The sequence below is a fragment of the Tursiops truncatus genome, unplaced genomic scaffold, assembly GCF_011762595.2.
Source record: "Tursiops truncatus isolate mTurTru1 unplaced genomic scaffold, mTurTru1.mat.Y mat_scaffold_133_arrow_ctg1, whole genome shotgun sequence".
Lineage (NCBI taxonomy): Eukaryota > Metazoa > Chordata > Mammalia > Artiodactyla > Delphinidae > Tursiops > Tursiops truncatus.
In genome coordinates this window covers 49292-63721 of record NW_022983189.1, presented here as the reverse complement: position 1 = coordinate 63721, position 14430 = coordinate 49292, and positions in this window count along the sequence as shown.

The window sequence follows — 14430 nt, the reverse complement described above, 5'->3', positions numbered from 1 at the left end:
ACAGAGAGCCGAGAGATTTAGTCAGAGCTCCTCTGAAGGGGAAACAGAGCGCTGTGAGAGTTAGAGCTGCTGTGAAGGGGCCACAGAAAGCGCTGAGATTTAGTGAGTGCTACTCTGAAGGGCAACAGAGCGCGCTGAGAGTTAGAGCTGCTGTGAAGGGGCAACACAGCGCACTGAGATTTAGTCAGAGCTGCACTGAAGGGGCAACAGCGAGCGCTGAGCGTTAGAGCTGCGTTGAAGGGGCAACAGAGCTCGCTGAGGTTTACAGCTGCTGTGAAGGGGCAACTGAGAGCGCTTAGAATTAGAGCTGCTCTCAATTAGCAAACAGAGCGGTGAGAGTTAGAGCTCCTGTGAAGGGGCAATAGAGAGTGCTGAGAGTTAAAGCTGTCTTGGGGAAACAGAGCACTGAGATTTAGTCAGAGCTGCTCTGAAGGGCAATAGAGAGCGGTGAGAGTTAGAGTTGCGTTAAAGTGGGAACAGAGAGTGCTGTGAGTTATAGAGCTGCATTGAAGGGGCAACTGAGAGCGCTTAGAGTTAGAGCTGCTGTGAAGGGGAAACAGAGAGAGCTCTGAGAGTTAGAGCTGCGTTGAAGGAGCAACACGGTGTGCTGCGAGATAGAGCTGGTGTGAAGGAGCAACAGAGAGCGCTGAGATTTAGTCAGAGCTACAATGAAGGGTCAACAGAGCGCTGAGAGTTATAGTTGCTATGAATGGGCAACAGTGAGCGCTGAGTTACAGCTGTGTTGATGGGCAACACAGAGCGTTGAGAGTGAGGGCTGCTGTGAAGTGGAAACAGAGCGGTGAGAGTTAGAGCTGCTGTGAAGGGGAAACAGAGAGTGGAGAGAGTTAGAGCTGTTGTGAAGGGGCAACACATAGCGCTGAGAGTTAGAGCTGCTGGGAAGGGGAAACAGAGAGAGCTCTGAGAGTTAGAGCTGCGTTGTAGGGGCAAGAGAGAGCGATGAGGTTTACCGCTGCTGTGAACGGACGACTGAGAGCGCTTAGAATTAGAGCTGCTCTCAAGTAGCAAACAGAGCGGTGAGAGTTAGAGCTCCTGTGAAGGGGCAGTAGAGTGCTCTGAGAGTTAGAGCTGCTGTGAAGGGGCCACAGAAAGCGCTGAGATTTAGTCAGTGCTACTCTGAAGGGCAACAGAGCGCGCTGAGAGTTAGAGCTGCTGTGAAGGGGCAACAGAGCTCGCTGAGGTTTACAGCTGCTGTGAAGGGGCAACTGAGAGCGCCTAGAATTAGAGCTGCTCTCAATTAGCAAACAGAGCGGTGAGAGTTAGAGCTCCTGTGAAGGGGCAATAGAGAGCGCTGAGAGTTAAAGCTGCCTTGGGGAAACAGAGCACTGAGATTTAGTCAGAGCTGCTCTGAAGGGCAAGAGAGAGCGGTGAGAGTTAGAGCTGCGTTAAAGTGGGAACAGAGAGCGCTGTGAGTTATAGAGCTGCATTGAAGGGGCAACTGAGAGCGCTTAGAGTTAGAGCTGCTGTGAAGGGGAAACAGAGAGAGCTCTGAGAGTTAGAGCTGAGTTGAAGGGGCAACACGGTGTGCTGCGAGATAGAGCTGGTGTGAAGGAGCAACAGAGAGCGCTGAGATTTAGTGAGAGCTACAATGAAGGGTCAACAGAGCGCTGAGAGTTAGAGTTGCTATCAATGGGCAACAGTGAGCGCTGAGTTATAGCTGTGTTGATGGGCAACCCAGAGCGTTGAGATTGAGGGCTGCTGTGAAGCGGAAACAGAGCGGTGAGAGTTAAGCTCCTGTGAAGGGGCAGTAGAGCGCTCTGAGAGTTAGAGCTGCTGTGAAGGGGCCACAGAAAGCGCGGAGATTTAGTCAGTGCTACTCTGAAGGGCAACAGAGCGCGCTGAGAGTTAGAGCTGCTGTGAACCTCGGTGAGGTTTAGAGCTGCTGTGAAGGGTCAACTGAGAGAGAGGGCTTAGAATTAGAGCTGCTCTGCAGAAGCAAACAGAGCGCTGAGAGATTGATCTTCTGTGGAGGGGAAACAGAGAGCGCTGAGATTTAGTCAGAGCTGCTCTGAAGGGCAACAGAGAGCGCTGAGAGAGCTTCTGTGAAGGGGCAACACAGAGCGCTGAGATTTAGTGAGAGCTGCACTGAAGGGGCAACAGCGAGCGCTGAGAGTTAGAGCTGCGTTGAAGGGGCAACACAGAGCGTTGAGAGTCAGGGCTGCTGTGAAGCGGAAACAGAATGGTGAGAGTTAGAGCTGTTGTGAAGGGGCAACACACAGCGCTGAGAGTTAGAGCTGCTGTGAAGGGGCAGCAGAGCTCGCTGAGGTTCAGAGCTGCTCTGAAGGGGCAACAGAGCGCTCTGAGAGTTAGAGCTGCTGTGAAGGGGCAACTGAGAGCACTTAGAGTTAAAGCCGCTGTGAAGGGGCAACAGAGAGCGTAGAGAGTCAGGGCTGCTGTGAAGCGGAAACAGAGATTGGTGAGAGTTAGAGCTGCTGTGAAGGGGAAACAGAGTGGTGAGAGTTACAGCTGTTGTGAAGGGGCAACACACAGCGCTGAGATTTAGAGCTGCTGTGAAGGGGCAACACAGATCGCTGAGATTTAGTCAGAGCTCCTTTGAAGGGGCAACAGAGCGCTCTGAGAGTTAGAGCTGCTGTGAAGAGGCCACAGAAAGCGGTGAGATTTTGTGCTACTCTGAAGGGCAACAGAGCGCGCTGAGAGTTAGAGCTGCTGTGAAGAGGCCACAGAAAGCGGTGAGATTTTGTGCTACTCTGAAGGGCAACAGAGCGCGCTGAGAGTTAGAGCTGCTGTGAAGCGGAAACAGAGCGGTGAGAGTTAGAGCTGCTGTGAAGGGGCAACTGAGAGCACTTAGAGTTAAAGCCGCTGTGAAGGCGCAACAGAGAGCGTAGAGAGTCAGGGCTGCTGTGAAGTGGAAACAGAGATTGGTGAGAGTTAGAGCTGCTGTGAAGGGGAAACAGAGAGTGGAGAGAGTTAGAGCTGTTGTGAAGGGGCAACACATAGCGCTGAGAGTTAGAGCTGCTGGGAAGGGGTAACACAGAGCGCTGAGATTTAGTCAGAGCTGCTCTGAAGAGGCCACAGCGAGCGCTGAGAGTTAGAGCTGCGTTGTAGGGGCAAGAGAGAGCGATGAGGTTTACCGCTGCTGTGAACGGGCGACTGAGAGCGCTTAGAATTAGAGCTGCTCTCAAGTAGCAAACAGAGCGGTGAGAGTTAGAGCTCCTGTGAAGGGGCAATAGAGCGCTCTGAGAGGTAGAGCTGCTGTGAAGGGGCCACAGAAAGCGCTGAGATTTAGTCAGTGCTACTCTGAAGGGCAACAGAGCGCGCTGAGAGTTAGAGCTGCTGTGAAGGGGCAACACAGCGCGCTGAGATTTAGTCAGAGCTGCACTGAAGGGGCAACAGCGAGCGCTGAGAGTTAGAGCTCTGTTGAAGGGGCAACAGAGCTCGCTGAGGTTTACAGCTGCTGTGAAGGGGCAACTGAGAGTGCTTAGAATTAGAGCTGCTCTCAAGTAGCAAACAGAGCGGTGAGATTTAGAGCTCCTGTGAAGGGACAATAGAGAGCACTGAGAGTTAAAGCTGCCTTGGGGAAACAGAGTGCGCTGAGATTTAGTCAGAGCTGCTCTGAAGGGCAACAGAGTGCTCTGAGAGTTAGAGCTGCTCTGAAGGGGCAATAAAGAGTGCTGAGAATCAGAACTGCATTGAAGTGGCAACACAGGGCGCTGAGAGTTAGAGCTGCTGTGAAGGGGCAACGGAGAGCGCTGATTTATTGCTGTTGTGAAGGGGCAGTAAAGAGTGGTGAGCATTAGAGCTGCGTTGAAGGGGCAACACAGGGCGCTGAGAGTTAGAGCTGCTGTGAAGGGGCAACCGGGAGCGCTGAGAGTTAGTCAGACTGATCTGAAGGGTCAACAGAAAGCACGGAGAGTTAGTCAGAGCTGCTCTGAAGGGCAACAGAGCGCGCTGAGAGTTAGAGCTGCTGTGAACCTCGGTGAGGTTTAGAGCTGCTGTGAAGGGTCAACTGAGAGAGAGGGCTTAGAATTAGAGCTGCTCTGCAGAAGCAAACAGAGCGCTGAGAGATTGATCTGCTGTGGAGGGGAAACAGAGCGCTGAGATTTAGTCAGAGCTGCTCTGAAGGGCAACAGAGAGCGCTGAGAGAGCTTCTGTGAAGGGGCAACACAGAGCGCTGAGATTTAGTGAGAGCTGCACTGAAGGGGCAACAGCGAGCGCTGAGAGTTAGAGCTGCGTTGAAGGGGCAACACAGAGCGTTGAGAGTCAGGGCTGCTGTGAAGCGGAAACAGAATGGTGAGAGTTAGAGCTGTTGTGAAGGGGCAACACACAGCGCTGAGAGTTAGAGCTGCTGTGAAGGGGCAGCAGAGCTCGCTGAGGTTCAGAGCTGCTCTGAAGGGGCAACAGAGCGCTCTGAGAGTTAGAGCTGCTGTGAAGGGGCAACTGAGAGCACTTAGAGTTAAAGCCGCTGTGAAGGGGCAACAGAGAGCGTAGAGAGTCAGGGCTGCTGTGAAGCGGAAACAGAGATTGGTGAGAGTTAGAGCTGCTGTGAAGGGGAAACAGAGTGGTGAGAGTTACAGCTGTTGTGAAGGGGCAACACACAGCGCTGAGATTTAGAGCTGCTGTGAAGGGGCAACACAGATCGCTGAGATTTAGTCAGAGCTCCTTTGAAGGGGCAACAGAGCGGTGAGAGTTAGAGCTCCTGTGATGGGGCAATAGAGAGCGCTGAGAGTTAAAGCTGCCTTGGGGAAACAGAGCACTGAGATTTAGTCAGAGCTGCTCTGAAGGGCAAGAGAGAGCGGTGAGAGTTAGAGCTGCGTTAAAGTGGGAGCAGAGAGTGCTGTGAGTTATAGAGCTGCATTGAAGGGGCAACTGAGAGCGCTTAGAGTTAGAGCTGCTGTGAAGGGGAAACAGAGAGAGCTCTCAGAGTTAGAGCTGCGTTGAAGGGGCAACACGGTGTGCTGCGAGATAGAGCTGGTGTGAAGGAGCAACAGAGAGCGCTGAGATTTAGTCAGAGCTACAATGAAGGGTCAACAGAGTGCTGAGAGTTACAGCTGCTATGAATGGGCAACAGTGAGCGCCTAGTTACAGCTGTGTTGATGGGCAACCCAGAGCGTTGAGAGTGAGGGCTGCTGTGAAGCGGAAACAGCGGTGAGAGTTAGAGCTGCTGTGAATGGGCAACACAGATCGCTGAGATTTAGTCAGAGCTCCTCTGAAGAGGCAACAGAGCGCTCTGAGAGTTAGAGCTGCTGTGAAGGGGCCACAGAAAGCGCTGAGATTTAGTCAGTGCTACTCTGAAGGGCAACAGAGCGCGCTGAGAGTTAGAGCTGCGTTGAAGGGGCAACACGGTGTGCTGCGAGATAGAGCTGGTGTGAAGGGGCAACAGAGAGCGCTGAGGTTTAGTCAGAGCTACAATGAAGGGTCAACAGAGCGCTGAGAGTTACAGCTGCTGTGAAGGGGCAACTGAGAGCACTTAGAGTTACAGCCGCTTTGAAGGGGCAACAGAGAGCGTAGAGAGTCGGGGCTGCTGTGAAGCGGAAACAGAGATTGGTGAGAGTTAGAGCTGCTGTGAAGGGGAAACAGAGAGTGGTGAGAGTTACAGCTGTTTTGAAGGGGCAACACACAGAGCTAAGATTTAGAGCTGCTGTGAAGGGGCAACGCAGATCGCTGAGATTTAGTCAGAGCTCCTCTGAAGGGGCAATAGAGCGCTCTGAGAGTTAAAGCTGCTGTGAAGGGGCCACAGAAAGCGCTGAGATTTAGTGCTACTCTGAAGGGCAACAGAGCACGCTGAGAGTTAGAGCTGATGTGAAGGGACAACAGAGCGTGCTGAGAGAGTTTCTGTGAAGGGGCAACACAGCGCGCTGAGATTTAGTGAGAGCTGCACTGAAGGGGCAACAACCAGCGCTGAGAGAGCTGCGTTGAAGGGGCAACACAGAGCGCTGAGAGTCAGGGCTGCTGTGAAGCAGAAAAAGAATGGTGAGAGTTAGAGCTGTTGTGAAGGGGCAACACACAGCGCTGAGAGTTAGAGCTGCTGTGAAGGGGCAACAGAGCTCGCTGAGGTTCAGAGCTGCTCTGAAGGGGCAACAGAGCGCTCTGAGAGTTAGAGCTGCTGTGAAGAGGCAACTGAGAGCACTTAGAGTTAAAGCCGCTGTGAAGGGGCAACAGAGAGCGTAGAGAGTCAGGGCTGCTGTGAAGCGGAAACAGAGAGTGGTGAGAGTTACAACTGTTGTGAAGGGGCAACACACAGCGCTGAGATTTAGAGCTGCTGTGAAGGGGCAACACAGATCGCTGAGATTTTGTCAGAGCTCCTCTGAAGGGGAAACAGAAGGCTCTAAGATTTAGAGCTGCTGTGAAGGGGCAACGCAGATCACTAAGATTTACTCAGAGCTCCTCTGTAGGGGCAACAGAGCGCGCTGAGAGTTAGTACTGCTGTGAAGGCGCCACAGAAAGCGCTGAGAGTTAGTGCTACTCTGAAGGGCAACAGAGCGCGCTGAGTTAGAGCTGCTGTGAAGGGGAAACAGAGTGGTGAGAGTTACAGCTGTTGTGAAGGGGCAACACACAGCGCTGAGATTTAGAGCTGCTGTGAAGGGGCAACACAGATCGCTGAGATTTAGTCAGAGCTCCTCTGAAGGGGTAACAGAGCGCTATGAGAGTTAGAACTGCTGTGAAGGGGCCACAGAAAACGCTGAGATTTAGTGCTACTCTGAAGGGCAAAGGAGCGCGCTGAGAGTTAGAGCTGCTGTGAAGGGGCAATCAGAGCATGCTGATAGAGTTTCTGTGAAGGGGCAACACAGCGCGCTGAGATTTAGTGAGAGCTGCAGTGAAGGGGCAACAGCGAGCGCTGAGCGTTAGAGTTGCGTTGAAGGGGCAACAGAGCTCGCTGAGGTTTACAGCTGCTGTGAAGGGGCAACTGAGAGCGCCTAGAATTAGAGCTGCTCTGAATTAGCAAACAGAGCGGTGAGAGTTAGAGCTCCTGTGAAGAGGCAATAGAGAGCGCTGAGAGTGAAAGCTGCCTTGGGGAAACAGAGCACTGAGATTTAGTCAGAGCTGCTCTCAAGGGCAAGAGAGAGCGGTGAGAGTTAGAGCTGCGTTAAAGTGGGAACAGAGAGTGCTGTGAGTTATAGAGCTGCATTGAAGGGGCAACTGAGAGCGCTTAGAGTTAGAGCTGCTGTGAAGGGGAAACAGAGAGCTCTGAGAGTTAGAGCTGCGTTCAAGGGGCAACACGGTGTGCTGCGAGATAGAGCTGGTGTGAAGGGGCAACAGAGAGCGCTGAGATTTAGTCAGAGGTACAATGAAGGGTCAACAGAGCGCTGAGAGTTATAGCTGCTATGAATGGGCAACAGTGAGCGCTGAGTTACAGCTGTGTTGATGGGCAACCCAGAGCGTTGAGAGTGAGGGCTGCTGTGAAGCGGAAACACAGTGGTGAGAGTTAGAGCTGCTGTGATAGGGAAACAGAGTGGTGAGAGTTCCAGCTGTTGTGAAGGGCCAAAACATAGCGCTGAGAGTTAGAGCTGCTGTGAAGGGGCCACAGAGAGCCTAGAGATTTAGTCAGAGCTCCTGTGAAGGGGCAGTAGAGTGCTCTGAGAGTTAGAGCTGCTGTGAAGGGGCCACAGAAAGCGCTGAGATTTAGTCAGTGCTACTCTGAAGGGCAACAGAGCGCGCTGAGAGTTAGAGCTGCTGTGAAGGGGCAACACAGCGCACTGAGATTTAGTCAGAGCTGCACTGAAGGGGCAACAGCGAGCGCTGAGCGTTAGAGCTGCGTTGTAAAGGGCAACAGAGCTCGCTGAGGTTTACAGCTGCTGTGAAGGGGCAACTGAGAGCGCTTAGAATTAGAGCTGCTCTCAAGTAGCAAACAGAGCGGTGAGATTTAGAGCTCCTGTGAAGGGGCAATAGAGAGCGCTGAGAATTAAAGCTGCCTTGGGGAAACAGAGTGCGCTGAGATTCAGTCAGAGCTGCTCTGAAGGGCAACAGAGTGCGCTGAGAGTTAGAGCTACTCTGAAGGGGCAATAAAGAGTGCTGAGAATTAGAACTGCATTGAAGTGGCAACACAGGGCGTTGAGAGTTAGAGCTGCTGTGAAGGGGCAACGGAGAGCGCTGATTTATTGCTCTTGTGAAGGGGCAGTAAAGAGTGGTGAGCATTAGAGCTGCGTTGAAGGGGCAACACAGGGCGCTGAGAGTTAGAGCTGCTGTGAAGTGGCAACCGGGAGCGCTGAGAGTTAGTCAGACTGATCTGAAGGGTCAACAGAAAGCACGGAGACTTAGTCAGAGCTGCTCTGAAGGGCAACGGAGCGCGCTGAGAGTTAGAGCTGCTGTGAACCTCGGTGAGGTTTAGAGCTGCTGTGAAGGGGCAACTGAGAGGGCTTAGAATTAGAGCTGCTCTGCAGAAGCAAACAGAGCGCTGAGAGATTGAGCTGCTGTGGAGGGGAAACAGAGCGCTGAGATTTAGTCAGAGCTGCTCTGAAGGGCAACAGAGAGCGCTGAGAGAGCTTCTGTGAAGGGGCAACACAGAGCGCTGAGATTTAGTGAGAGCTGCACTGAAGGGACAACAGCGAGCGCTGAGAGTTAGAGCTGCGTTGAAGGGGCAACACAGAGCGTTGAGAGTCAGGGCTGCTGTGAAGCGGAAAAAGAATGGTGAGAGTTAGAGCTGTTGTGAAGGGGCAACACACAGCGCTGAGAGTTAGAGCTGCTGTGAAGGGGCAGCAGAGCTCTCTGAGGTTCAGAGCTGTTCTGCAGGGGCAACAGAGCGCTCTGAGAGTTAGAGCTGCTGTGAAGGGGCAACTGAGAGCACTTAGAGTTAAAGCCGCTGTGAAGGGGCAACAGAGAGCGTAGAGAGTCAGGGCTGCTGTGAAGCGGAAACAGAGATTGGTGAGAGTTAGAGCTGCTGTGAAGGGGAAACAGAGAGTGGTGAGAGTTACAGCTGTTGTGAAGGGGCAACACACAGCGCTGAGATTTAGAGCTGCTGTGAAGGGGCAACACAGATCGCTGAGATTTAGTCAGAGCTCCTCTGAAGGGGCAACAGAGCGCTCTGAGAGTTAGAGCTGCTGTGAAGGGGCCACAGAAAGCGCTGAGATTTAGTGCTACTCTGAAGGGTAACAGAGCGAGCTGAGAGTTAGAGCTGTTGTGAAGGGGCAACAGAGCGTGCTGAGAGAGATTCTGTGAAGGGGCAACACAGCGCGCTGAGATTTAGTCAGAGCTGCACTGAAGGGGCAACAGCGAGCGCTGAGAGTTAGAGCTGCGTTGAAAGGGCAACACAGAGCGTTGAGAGTCAGGGCTGCTGTGAAGCGGAAACAGAATGGTGAGAGTTAGAGCTGCTGTGAAGGGGCAACAGAGCTCGCTGAGGTTCAGAGCTGCTGGGAAGGGGCAACAGAGAGCCTAGAGATTTAGTCATAGCTCTTCTGAAGGGGCAACAGAGCGCTCTGAGAGTTAGAGCTGCTGTGAAGGGGCCACAGAAAGCGCTGAGATTTAGTCAGTGGTACTCTGAAGGGCAACAGAGCGCGCTGAGAGTTAGAGCTGCTGTGAAGGGGCAACAGAGCGTGCTGAGAGAGATTCTGTGAAGGGGCAACACAGCGCACTGAGATTTAGTCAGAGCTGCACTGAAGGGGCAACAGCGAGCGCTGAGCGTTAGAGCTGCGTTGAAGGGGCCACAGAGCTCGCTGAGGTTTACAGCTGCTGTGAAGGGGCAAGTGAGAGTGCTTAGAATTAGAGCTGCTCTCAAGTAGCAAACAGAGCGGTGAGAGTTAGAGATCCTGTGAAGGGGCAATAGAGAGCACTGAGAGTTAAAGCTGCCTTGGGGAAATATAGAGCACTGAGATTTAGTCAGAGCTGCTCTGAAGGGCAATAGAGAGGGGTGAGAGTTAGAGCTGCGTTAAAGTGGGAACAGAGAGTGCTGTGAGTTATAGAGCTGCATTGAAGGGGCAACTGAGAGCGCTTAGAGTTAGAGCTGCTGTGAAGGGGAAAGAGAGAGAGCTCTGAGAGTTAGAGTTGCGTTGAAGGGGCTACACGGTGTGCTGCGAGATAGAGCTGGTGTGAAGGGGCAACAGAGAGCGCTGAGATTTAGTCAGAGCTACAATGAAGGGTCAACAGAGCGCTGAGAGTTACAGCTGCTATGAATGGGCAACAGTGAGCGCTGAGTTACAGCTGTGTTGATGGGCAACCCAGAGCGTTGAGAGTGAGGGCTGCTGTGAAGCAGAAACAGAGCGGTGAGAGTTAGAGCTCCTGTGAAGGGACAATAGAGCGCTCTGAGAGGTAGAGCTGCTGTGAAGGGGCCACAGAAAGCGCTGAGATTTAGTCAGTGCTACTCTGAAGGGCAACAGAGCGCGCTGAGAGTTAGAGCTGCTGTGAAGGGGCAACACAGCGCACTGAGATTTAGTCAGAGCTGCACTGAAGGGGCAACAGCGAGCGCTGAGCGTTAGAGCTGCGTTGAAGGGGCAACAGAGCTCGCTGAGGTTTACAGCTGCTGTGAAGGGGCAACTGAGAGCGCTTAGAATTAGAGCTGCTCTCAAGTAGCAAACAGAGCGGTGAGAGTTAGAGCTCCTGTGAAGGGGCAATAGAGAGCGCTGAGAGTTAAAGCTGCCTTGGCGAAATAGAGAGCACTGAAATTTAGTCAGAGCTCCTCTGAAGGGGCAACAGAGCGCTCTGAGAGTTAGAGCTGCTGTGAAGGGGCCACAGAAAGCGCTGAGATTTAGTCAGTGGTACTCTGAAGGGCAACAGAGCGCGCTGAGAGTTAGAGGTGCTGTGAAGGGGCAACACAGCGCACTGAGATTTAGTCAGAGCTGCACTGAAGGGGCAACAGCGAGCGCTGAGCGTTAGAGCTGCGTTGAAGGGGCAACAGAGCTCGCTGAGGTTTACAGCTGCTGTGAAGGGGCAACTGAGAGCGCTTAGAATTAGAGCTGCTCTCAAGTAGCAAACAGAGCGGTGAGAATTAGAGCTCCTGTGAAGGGGCAATAGAGAGCGCTGAGAGTTAAAGCTGCCTTGGCGAAATAGAGAGCACTGAAATTTAGTCAGAGCTCCTCTGAAGGGGCAACAGAGCGCTCTGAGAGTTAGAGCTGCTGTGAAGGGGCCACAGAAAGCGCTGAGATTTAGTCAGTGCTACTCTGAAGGGCAACAGAGCGCGCTGAGAGTTAGAGCTGCTGTGAAAGGGCAACAGTGAGCGCTGAGTTACAGCTGTGTTGATCGGCAACCCAGAGCGTTGAGAGTGAGGGCTGCTGTTAAGCGGAAACAGAGTGGTGAGAGTTAGAGCTGCTGTGAAGGGGCAACACATAGCGCTGAGAGTTAGAGCTGCTGGGAAGGGGCTACACAGAGCGCTGAAATTTAGTCAGAGCTGCTCTGAAGAGGCAACAGCGAGCGCTGAGAGTGAAAGCTGCTGTGGAGGGGCCACAGAAAGCGCTGAGATTTAGTCAGTGCTACTCTCAAGGGCAACAGAGCGCGCTGAGAGTTAGAGCTGCTGTGAAGGGGAAACAGAGAGCCTAGAGATTTAGTCAGAGCTCCTCTGAAGGGGCAACAGAGCGCTCTGAGAGTTAGAGCTGCTGTGAAGGGGCCACAGAAAGCGCTGAGATTTAGTCAGTGCTACTCTGAAGGGCAACAGAGCGCGCTGAGAGTTACAGCTGCTGTGAAGGGGCAACACAGAGCGCTTGAGAGTCAGTCCGTGCTCCTGTGAAGGGGCACCAGAGATCGCTGAGAATTAGAGCTGCGTTGAAGTGGCAACACAGAGCGCTGAGAGATAGAGCTGTTGTGAAGGCGAAACAGAGAGCGCTGAGATTTAGTGAGAGCTGCTATGAAGGGGCAACAGAGCGCTGAGAGTTATAGCTGCTATGAATGGGCAACAGAGAGCGCTGAGATTTAGTCACAGCTGCTCGGAAGGGACAACAGAGGGGGCTGAGTGTTAGAGCTGCTGTGAAGGGGCAAAACAGAGAGCTGAGATTTAGCGTTGCTGAGAAGGGGCAACACATAGCGCTGAGAGTTAGAGCTCCTGTGAAGGGGCAAGAGATAGCGGTGAGAGTTAGAGCGGCTGTGAAGGGGAAACAGAGTGGTGAGTGTTAGAGCCGCTGTGAAGGGGCAACAGTGAGCTCTGCGAGTTAGAGGTCTGTTGAAAGGGCAACACAGAGCGTTGAGAGTCGGGGCTGCTGTGAAGGGGAAGCAGAGTGGTGAGAGTTAGAGCTTCTGGGCAGAGGAAACAGAGTGGTGAGAGTTAGAGTTGCTGTGAAGGGGCAACAGAGATCGCTGAGAGTTAGAGCTGTTGTAAAGGGGCAATGAAGAGAGTGCTGAGCATTAGAGCTGCGTTGAAGGGGCAACACAGGGCGCTGAGAGTTAGAGCTGCTGTGATGGGGCAACAGAGAGCGCTGAGATTTAGTCAGAGCTGCTCGGAAGGGACAACATAGAGCGCTGAGTGTTTGTCAGAGCTGCTGTGAAGGGGCAACAGAAAGCCCTGAGATTTATTCAGAGCTGCTGTGAATGGGCAACAGTGAGCGCTGAGAGTTAGAGCTGTGTTTGAGGGGCAACACAGAACGTTGAGAGTTAGGGCTGCTGTGAAGCAGAAACAGAGAGTGGTGAGAGTTAGAGCTGTTGTGAAGGCAACACACAGCGCTGAGATTGAGTTAGAGCTGCTTTGAAGGGGCAACTGAGTGCGCTGAGAGTTAGAGCTGCTGTGACGGGGCAACAGAGAGGGCTGAGGCTTTGTCAGAGGTGCTGTGAAGGGGTAACAGAGAGCGCTGAGAGTTAGAGCTGCGTTGAAGGGGTAGCAGAGCTCGCTGAGGTTTAGAGCTGCGTTGAAGGGGCAACTGAGAGCGCTGAGGTTTACAGCTGCTGTGAAGCGGCAGCTGAGAGCGCTTAGAATTAGAGGCGCTCTGAAGGAGCAAACAGAGTGGTGAGAGTTAGAGCTCCTGCGTAGGGGCAACAGAGAGCCTGAGAGTTAGAGCTGCGTTGAAGGGGCAACACAGAGGGCTCTGAGTTGAGGGTATTGTCCAAAACCTTCTATTGGTTTTTGTTTTTAACATTTTTATTGGAGTATAATTGCTTTACAATGGTGTGTTAGTTTCTGATTTACAACAAAATCAATCAGTTATATATATACATATGTTTCCTTATCTCTTCTCTCTTGCGTCTTCCTCCCTCCCACCCTCCCTACCCCACACCTCCCTGTGGTCACAAAGCACAGAGCTGATCTTCTGTTTAATTGTACTAGGGAAATGTGAAAAAATATCCTTGGGCTCGTGTCGTGGTCACTGCGGGTGTGTGCATTGCCGGAAGGAGGACGGGTGTGTGTGTCCTGTGTTTTCCGGCACCACCCCCGAGCCAGCTGCAGCAGTGCTGGCCTGAGTAATAGGAAGGGTGCCAGGACACTTGGACCTTGACACCAACCCAGAGAGATTTCAGCCATTGACAAATATTTACAAACATGAATGGGCACTTCTTAACTCTGTGCCAGAGATGAAAGGAATGCAGAATTTTTTAATCAATTTTATTTGAAGTATAGTTTTTTACAACGTTGTGTTAGTTTCTGCTGTACAGCAAAGTAATTCAGTTATGCATATATATGCATTCTTTTTAATAATCTTTTGCATTATTTATATATTTTTAACATGTTTATTGGAGTATAATTGCTTTACAATAGTGTGTTAGTTTCTGCTTTATAACAAAATGAATCAGTTATACATATACATATGTTCCCATATCTCTTCCCTCTTGCGTCTCCCTCCCTCCCTCCCTATCCCACCCCTCTAGGTGTCACAAACCACTGAGCTGATCTCCCTGTGCTATGCGGCTGCTTCTCACTAGCTATGTATTTTACATTTGATAGTGTATATATGTCTGTGCCACTCTCTCACTTTGTCACAGCTTACCCTTCCCTCTCCCCTTATCCTCAAGTCCATTCTCTAGTAGGTCTGTGTCTTTATTCTTGTCTTGCCCCTAGGTTCTTCATGACCTTTTTTTTTCTTAGATTCCACATATATGTGTTAGCATATGGTATTTGTTTTTCTCCTTCGACTTTTACTTCACTCTGTATGACAGACTCTAGGTACATCCACCTCACTACAAATAACTCAATTTCGTTTCTTTTTATGAGTAATATTCCATTGTATATATGTGCCACATTTTTTTTATCCATTCATCTCTTTTTTTGTTTTGTTTTGTTTTTTGCGGTACGCGGGCCTCTCACTGTGTGGCCTCTCCCGTTGCGGAGCACAGGCTCCGGACGCGCAGGCTCAGCGGCCATGGCTCATGGGCCCAGCCGCTCCGCGGCATGTGGGATCTTCCCGGACCGGGGCACGAACCTGTGTCCCCTGCATCGGCAGGCGGACTCTCAACGACTGCGCCACCAGGAAAGCCCCCTCATTGTAGTTATGATTTGCATTTCTCTAATGATTAATGATGTTGAGCATTCTTTCATGTGTTTGTTGGCAATCTGTATATCTTCTTTGGAGAAATGTCTATTTAGGTCTTCTGCCCACTTTTGGATTG